We start from the raw sequence: 9305 nt of genomic DNA, 5'->3' as shown, positions 1-9305 counted from the left end.
TGAGTGGCGACAAGTCCAGAATGACTCTGAGCTTTTCCGAGTCTTTCTTGGGAACACAAAAAAGCCTCCCTTAGAAATTGATGGGCTTCACCCTTCGGATCACCTTTTTTCTCCAACAGTTCTTGAACGTACTCCTCCATAACGGGGGTGGAGTGTTGGAAAAACCGAAGGCACGGGGGTGGAGTGCTGTACCAGCTCCCGCCCAGTCCATTCTTGAGTAGGCTGTGGGCCCAGGGATCGAAGGTCCACCGATCCCGAAATTTCAGAAGTCTCCCTCCTACCGGTATCACCTCACTTGGACTGCCGTCCTGAGGTCTTGCCTTCCTGACCACGACCACCCCTGAATCCCCTTCCCCTTGAGGGGCGTCTAGACGAGCCTCTGGCTGCTCCTCTAGGCTTTGCTCGAAAGGAAGTAGACTGCCCTTCGAACGCTGGGGTGAATGCCGTGGACTGTGTCGACACGGCCTGGGGTACCCACTGAAAAGTGGTCGGGGTTTGTGCCCCAATCTGGGGCAATGGGGGCAATGGCAATTGCAGTTGCTGTTGCTGTCTAAGAGGCTTGGCTGGCCGAGACGGTAGCCTAGTCCTCATAGTCTTCCTCTTTGGTTGAGGACCCTCATCCGGGGAAGACTTTCTTTTGATAGCCAGGCCCCACTTCTGGAGAAGGTTTCTATTCTCCGAGGCGGCCTTATCAACAACTTCTTTGACCAAGTCGGTAGGGAAAAGGTCTTTTCCCCAAATGTTGGAGGAGATTAGTTTCTTTGGCTCGTGCCTCACCGTAGCCGAGGTAAACACGAACTCCCTACAAGCTCTCCTTGCCTTGACGAAGCCCTAAAGGTCCTTCGTCACTGTGGCCAGATGAGACTTGGCCACTACCATGAACATTTCATGGACCTTGGGGTCACTTGCCATCGTCTCGAGAGTAGTCTGAAGAGACATTGAGGCAGTCAGTCTTTCTTTTGTATCGAACTCTCTTCACAAAAGAAAGTCAGACAGCTTAGGGAGGTCCTTGCCGAACTGACGTCCGGCAATATCAGCCTCCAACTTTCCAACTGAGAACGTAAGATGGACGTCCTTCCAGTCTTTGTGGTCCATAGGCAGGGCCAGCGACAAGGGTTTACACTCCTCTAGGGAGGGGCAAGACTTGCCGGCCTCGACTGCTTTTAGTACAGCCAGAAACCCTTTCTGTAAAAAGGGGAAGGCTCTAGTAGGCGAGGACACAAAGGAAGGGAGCTTCCTATTCAATGCGGCTACCTTTGAGTTAGAGAAGCCCCTCTCTTTCATCGAGGATGAAAGTAGAGCTTGAGCCTTAGTATGGTCCATCGCTATGACCTCCTTCGGCTCTGTCTCCTCCTTTGAAGCTGGTTCCTTCCTCAGCCGGACATAACAGTCCGGATATGATGCCTTGCTGGGCCAGAATTCCACCTCCTCCAGGGGAACTGAGCCCAGCTTATCCGAGATGACGATCTTTCCAGTCGTCATCGGCATGTGCTCAGCATACCTCCATGGGTTAGCATCTGAGCACAAGGGAAGGTCTTTCACATTGAGCTTTTTCTGGGGCCCATGTGATTCTCTAAGGCACTGCATTCGTAGTTCCATTGCAGCCGCCTTCTCCTGATTCTCCTTCTGCATTTGTTGGATCATTCCAACAATAGAAGAGAGGGCCTGTCCCAGCTCTACTGGGAGACCGGCCAATGTAGAGGGAATAGGCTCCGGAATCTGAACCGGAGTAGCCGACACCTCGTCGACGTCTACCTCTACAACGTCCGGGGCTTGAACTTCATCCTGGGCTTCTACCAGGAGGTCTTCCTCCCGACACCCGTCCACATCAGTCATCCTGTCATCTAACTGGATGTCTTGCATCGCGACCGCGACTTCAGCATCCACCTGGATCTGAACTTAGGGGATCTCCTCTTGAGGCTGGGGAATCACTGCATCAGCTGATGCCTTAGGGAAAAGATACGCCCTCATCTTCTCACTTGGAAGATAAGGGCCAGAAGTGTTCTTTTGGAAGCCCCTTACCCAGGTACGAAGCTTCTTCCTAGCTATATCCCTTGATTCCTCTGTCCTAGGGGAATTAAAGGTCTCAGTAATCAGGTTAGTGCACACAGTACATACCTGAGGGTCCCAATACCGGAGATCATCCTTGGAGACAGCGTATGCTGCGTGTCTCCTACAAAACTCATGTCCGCAGAGGTTCTTGCTGCGGACGTTGCAGAAAGCACTTCCCCACTTCGGAGTGTCCTTCTGTAAAGAGAAGAAATTTCCATGAGTATCAAGTGAACTATGTATCACTGGATATGCATAGTATAGCATAACAATTCAGAAAGGAAAGACACACACCTGTGTTTCCCTCACAACCCATTGTTGCAGCCTTCCAGATAATAAAATCAAATGGTTAATCTCTTCTAGAGTAACCAATGCAAGGTTTCCAGAGGAAACAGGTGGAGCTCACACCTAAGCAATGATTTTAAAATCCTGGATAATAGACAGGAAAGAACTCACTTTCCTATCTGTAGGGCAACAGCAAAGGGATGTGCGAGAAAACACAATAGTGTTAGAAGACACAGTGCTGTACCAAAACCCTTACCATAGTTTTCTTCTTACTGTATATGTTATACTGAAGAATACTAGTACAGTATAGGGGGATGCGTGCCGGCCGGCCGGCACACACCATAACTAGCTTTAAAGTATACTACTTAACAGCTATAAGGCGGCAGCACTCTGGTTCAAATGCATGTGCCGGTCGGCAGCAACTGCCGGCCGGTAACAGCCAATGTTGGCCGGCAATGGCTGCCGGCCAGCAACTACACAAGGTAGTACCCAGCTGCCGGCCACACTCTTGGTGACCGGCAGACAAGGGCTGACATAAGCCGGCCGGCAAAGGTACAAGACCGATGCCAGCCGGCAGCAAAAGAAACAGAGGACTACACCTGCCCGGCTGCCGGCCTCATAGGCCGGCAGCCGGGTCGGGTACAGCACTAGAAGAAAAATAGAATGGATGCCGGGATAAGAGTGTACACAACCTCCAAGCCCGGCAACCGAAAGAGTGCATATAAGGAAGGGGAGAAACTAATTCATGCTTCCTGACCAATGCCGTCTGGCTCTACAGGCAGGCATGGATGAGGGACCAAGAGAGGTCCGGGCAGCACTCGAAAACATAAGACCCTTGCCAGCCGGCAGCTCTGCCGGCCGGCAAGGGGCTGAGTCAATTCCACATCCTAACCTATACTAGGTCCAGATGTAGAACGACGTACAGTACAGTAATGGCTAGGCCATTACGGAGAAAGAGGGGGAAGGGACAAGAGGGTCCTACCAACCTTGCTTTAGTGACAGATCACCCGCAGCCAAGAAACTTATCTTAGCCTAAGGGAGATCTAAGGGGGAAGGCCAGCAATACTTGCCAGCTCCCAGAGCACCAAAGCAAGGAAGGTGTTGCTACTCCCAGGGAAAGAAACTTATCCTCCCCCGAGAACAGCAACAAGGACTAGTCTGGTAGATCACAAAAGAAGGAATCATATCCACAGAAACCTTCGGTAGTGACCTAAGGGAGCTAAGCTCCCTTTGTCTGTGTCAGGCCAGCGAGGGGGACTCAGCCCCAAGCCAGACAACACAGACTCAGACTAAAAAACTCTGTTGTTCTGTCTCTCTTGAACCATACTACAGGAACAGGAAGGTACAGTAACACCCCAGTATAGTTTTATCGAAAATAAATTCGGAAAAAACCACTTAGGGATAAGCCCAAGGCTTAAACAGAGGGAAAGGGATTGCATACCTTCTCCGAAGAAAAGAAAGCAACCGGGGAGTATGATAAAGTATACTAAGGCTCCATAAGCAACTAGCCTAGGCACCAAGAGAATCGATTACCTAAATCACCGAAACTCACTCGTATACTATCTTGGAAATATTCCACACAGTCTTAAATGTATAAAATATAGCCTAAAGCTTCAATAAAATTTTAATTACACTCGGAAAAACCAAAATCATGCATGAAGTACTAGGACCAAACGACTAGGCTACATGGCCTAGCGTAGGCCAGAATGGCGAATACTTCGCCAAATAATACTAAGCACGAAAGGAAATCCTATGTAATGCTAAATAGCTAAAATTTATTAAAGCAAAACAACCAGGAATGTCGCTCTGACTAACTAAGTTTATACCTAGCGAGCGACAGCGTCCAGGACGCCTCTGGTAGGCTACGGCTCTTGTATCAAAGATTAATCCTATTAATCACTCAAAATTTTACCAAGAGCCTACATTTATACATCAAAGACATTATACTCAACTTATCAGAGGCCAACGAAGACGGAGAAGCCATGAAAAAGTAGAATAAATCCAAGATTTGCGAGAAACACAGGAAAAAACACCGAGTTGTTAAGCTACGCAAAAAGGAATACAGATGGCGCCAGGATTGGCGCCAGGCACGCATACGAATCGGAGGATAGGGAAGCCTTGGGAGCGGCTCCCCTTTTTTCTTTCCCGAATTCGTTTCTTGCCAATCCCTCCTACGAGACGAAATCTCTGTCCAGGATGCAGATTGCCATGTGGCGTGTCAAGAATACGTCCTCTGATATGTCGCGATATCCCTTTCACGAGGGATACTCGCTCCAGGAGTTAGAATTCTGGTACCTTAAGGTAAATTCTCTGGGAATATCGCCGTAGTTGTAATATACCCTAGGAAGCTACTCTATAGGAACTTCCATCAGGACGACATGGCTTGAGCCCAAAAATATATATATATATACTTAAAAACATAAATATATATATATATTTATATATACTTAAAAACATAAATATATATATATATATATATATATATATATATATATGTATATGTATATATATATGTATATATATATATATATATACTTAAAAACATAAATATATATATATATATATATATATATATATATATATATTTATATGTATATGTATATATATATATATAAATATATATATATATATATATATATATTATATATATATATAAACTGTATATATATATATATGTGTGTGTGTGTGTGTGTGTGTTTGTGTGTGTATATATATGTATATGTACAGAGAGAGAGAGAGAGAGAGAGAGAGAGAGAGAGAGAGAGAACATATCCCCTACTGTGGCCTAATTATCTCCATGAATAAATGAAACAGTCTGGGAGAAGCATTGAGTAATGGAAAGATTTAGAAGAGAGAAAAAGAGGGACTTGCAAGTGTCAGATCGATAAAGAGGCGAGATGAAAGGAGAGTCTCGACCTCCAGATGATTCGAGAATCTGAACAATTTGAGGAATGGCAAGTTGTGGGTGTTGGTCATTGCTGATGAGTCGTTGTGGCTGTGGAGACTACTTTTGAAAATCTATTGTAGGTAAAGTGTGCATGTGGATGTGGTATTCATCGTATAAGATCTTCTGGAACTACCATAGGCAAGACAAAATTGCATAAAAACACATATATACACACATACACACAGACACCTATATATATAAATATAAATATATAAATATGGGTATGCATATATATATATATATATATATATATATATATATATATATATATATATATATATATATATATATATATATATATATATATATATATATATATATATATATATATATATATATATATATATATATATATATATATATATATATGTATATATATATATATATATATATATATATATCTATATATCACATATACATATGTATATATATATATTTATATATATATATATACATAAATTATATATATTTATCTATTTTTACACACACAAACACACACACACATGATAGCTGGTCACAAAACCGGAACAAAAAAAGTATAGAAAATAGAGAGTTATTTTCGAGTAAACTGACAATCTAAGATTAATAAACCAATGGATATAAGAATAAAAAAAATGGAAGCGCAGAGATGCTGTTGGATGTAAATGCAGTCCTTGGTCGATGGAGTTAGTATTTTGAAACTATTTGAATAAAAGGATAAAAGCGAGTCTGAAAATAGTATGCAAAATTTGAAAGGGTATGTATAAGAAACAGAATTCTTGTGCAAGTAATTGCCGAGGATACAAGAAGGTCATTTAGAGGTTGAAGAGAAGAAATACACCAGGAGTCATGGTATTATAAGCAAGCTACATGGTGGTGATAGTGGGATATATTGGCTGACCAGCTTTTTTAGGGTATATGTGGATGAGGGAAAGATTTGTGCGGGCTATGATTGATCTGTTATATAAAGTTTAGACAAATAAGGACGACTGAAAAAGTTAGTGTCATAAAATTTCTTAATATACTAAGGAAGGTGGAGTGGAGGAATTGGATCAAGAGGAACAAAAATGTAGATTAAAACAAGGAAGACCATGTGAAGATTAAGATTTGATTAATGATTAGGTATGAAATTTAAAAGTAAAGAAAAAAGCTTATGGTATCATAAATGGATTTACAAAAAGCTCATGATAGATTCAATTGAGAAGCAATATGGAGGTTGTTGAGAATCTATGGTATGGAATAGAAATCAGTTAAAAGCTTTTATGATGGAAGAGATGTTAGAGTATGTAAGTGAGAGATTGGCTGGGTTGGTGTGAATGAAAACCTAGGACAAGGAATTCTTGTGGCATCATGACTGTTAAAGATAGTTATGAATAGAGTGATATGAGAGGTCAGAGATAGGACAATAGATGAGGGTGTGAGGTTGTTGAATAAGAAAATTATTTTTGAAGGGTATGTGGAATGATTGATGCTTGGAGATGATACTGAGCTTGTTGGGAACAGTGAAGAAATAATACTAAAGCTGGGAAAAGAGACGAATAGTACACTATTTGCAAGAAGAGTTGAGAATGGTAAGGAGAACTCGCAGAATCTGATCTAATTGTTTGATAGTACTACATGAGAAAGTTGAAAGTAAACGAGAGCAAAAGTATGGTAATGGTGGTATATGGAAACTAGGAAGATAGAGTAATGGATGTTAATATGGATAGAGGAAGAATGGCACTAGATCGTTATTCATAAGTAGAAATAACAAAGAAGAGAAAAAAAGGGTTTTATAGGCTATGACGAAAAGATTTGTGCAAGTGAAAGGATAGATCGGGTTATTTATTTTGAGGTGGTTCAAGAATGTTAAAAGAATGGAAGAAAATAAATCAGAAAAGACATTGTAAAATGACGACGTGTACGGAGGTAGGAGAAAAGTTCATAAAAGTCTTTTGTATATAAGAAGTGGTAGTGTGTGGGCAAGGTAAGGGTGAAATGCACTTTGTGTGTTGCAGGTTCATATACACATAAATAGGAGAGTCATCAAAAGGACGACAAACCCATTCCACACATTGAACCATTCATGTTTATTCAGCCATGTATACATTCTCTCTCTCTCTCTCTCTCTCTCTCTCTCTCTCTCTCTCTTTCTCTCTGCATATATATATATATATATATATATACATATATATATATATTTATATATATATATATATATATATGTGTGTGTGTGTGTGTGTGTGTGTTTGTCTGTGTCTGTGTGTTTTTGTTTGTTGTCTTTTGTGTGATTAGTCGTTTGCGTGTATGTGTTTTTGCGTATGAAGTATCGATTATCACATCCATTAGCTAAACGTGGTAAAAAGTAATCCTATTTCTGGGCATCCAATAAACACATCGCCAAATTTGAACGAGGGATCTTATTGATCAGTATTGCTTCATATGAGTCTTTCCAAGTGCTACGAAGAGGACCCTCGATAATCTTATTTGCCGGTGATATTAGTTCTTTCGAGGAATCACATCTGGATTTCAATATGTCAAATATACATTCGTATGGAAGAACATTCCGGACTGCAAACACTTCAACGTGGGAACAAATACAGATATTGAAAATCTCTTCAGTAACGACTCTCTCTCTCTCTCTCTCTCTCTCTCTCTCTCTCTCTCTCTCTCTCTCTCTCTCTCTGTTAATTAACTACCCATATTGGCCATTTCCCCTATAGTAGGAAACTCCACTAAAAAAGAACAGTCGTAACCACATCCATATTCTAGTTAATGAATCTGATTTCAACCCGGATGCAGACCACTTCAACAGCAGCAGCCGCTTCACGCTACACGTAACGATTGTCAGCAGAGTTTAAACTCGCTGCACAGATTTTTTCTATTAAAATCTATCGTGCGCGTTTTCTTCCCATTCCAGGATGCGCAGACCCTTCCTTTCTAATGGCCCTTTCACGCAACCTACCCAATCTACCCAACTCTTTTTAATCAGACTCTTATCATCAAATTATGATACTCCATTCCTCTCATTTGACCAAACCATGTAAAAATGTAAACCTTTCACCTCAACACTTCATTCTTCTTCTTTCCTTTTCACTAAACATCCGCACTTCAGTTCCACCAAGGAGAGCTGTCTCAACCATTCCTCTAACATTCCCGAATCCCTAAAGAAGATCCAAGTCTCTTTTAGGAGTCGTTTTCTGCCTCACTTGCTGTGAGCTGCACCTCCCAAATGCCAATGCAAACCAAATGCTTTCATTTTCCACCATTCAAAATATTGTTCACTGAGCCATATCCTGATTTCCATGAAGCCTCATAACCCTTGTATTGCTCAACCGTGCTTATAAACTTTCTCCTCTTTGAAACCATTCCACACTCTTTTACTAGTTTCTATTTCTCTAATTTTTTCCCAAAAGGATTACTGCATCTCTGCATTTAACAAATATCACACATTTCAGCCATGATTCATTTTCATCCTCCCTCGAGTTGTAATTAAATCTAGTGTCCTCTCCACCGCTTTTGGCATTGTCCCATTCACAAACAGACAGGACATTATTGGAGACTTCCCACCCTTGTCTCACACCCCCTTTACCCCAAAATATCATCAACAAATGCTTCACTTCCATTACAAAAACTTTTCAATTACCCTCAGCAACAAGTGTCTGATAATAAAAAGAAAAAAAAATTGTAGACTTAGATATGACAGATACAGTTTGTCCCTTTGATTTTAAAATCCTTACATAACTTTTTCAGAACCATTTTTTTTTTTTATTCACAACCTCTTCCCTAACTAAATCAATACAGTTCTTCCCTATGTTTCTCTTTGTCATCTGTCTCACTCAGGCAAACCCCTATTTTACACATTATCAGGTATACTAAGTAATGTTATAATCTTTAAAATCTTATAACTCTTACCGTGATTTCTATCATCGCTACCTTTATACAAAGGAAAAATCATTCCTTCCACCCTCCCCTCTGGGGTCTCCCCCTTGCTCAGACATACCGTAAATACCATAGATATCTCTCCATCACAAAATCATCACCGTATTGCAGCTTTTCCTTCAAG

The sequence above is a fragment of the Palaemon carinicauda genome, chromosome 5 (genome assembly GCF_036898095.1).
Source record: "Palaemon carinicauda isolate YSFRI2023 chromosome 5, ASM3689809v2, whole genome shotgun sequence".
Taxonomy (NCBI): Eukaryota; Metazoa; Arthropoda; class Malacostraca; order Decapoda; family Palaemonidae; genus Palaemon; species Palaemon carinicauda.
This window is presented reverse-complemented; position numbering follows the sequence as displayed.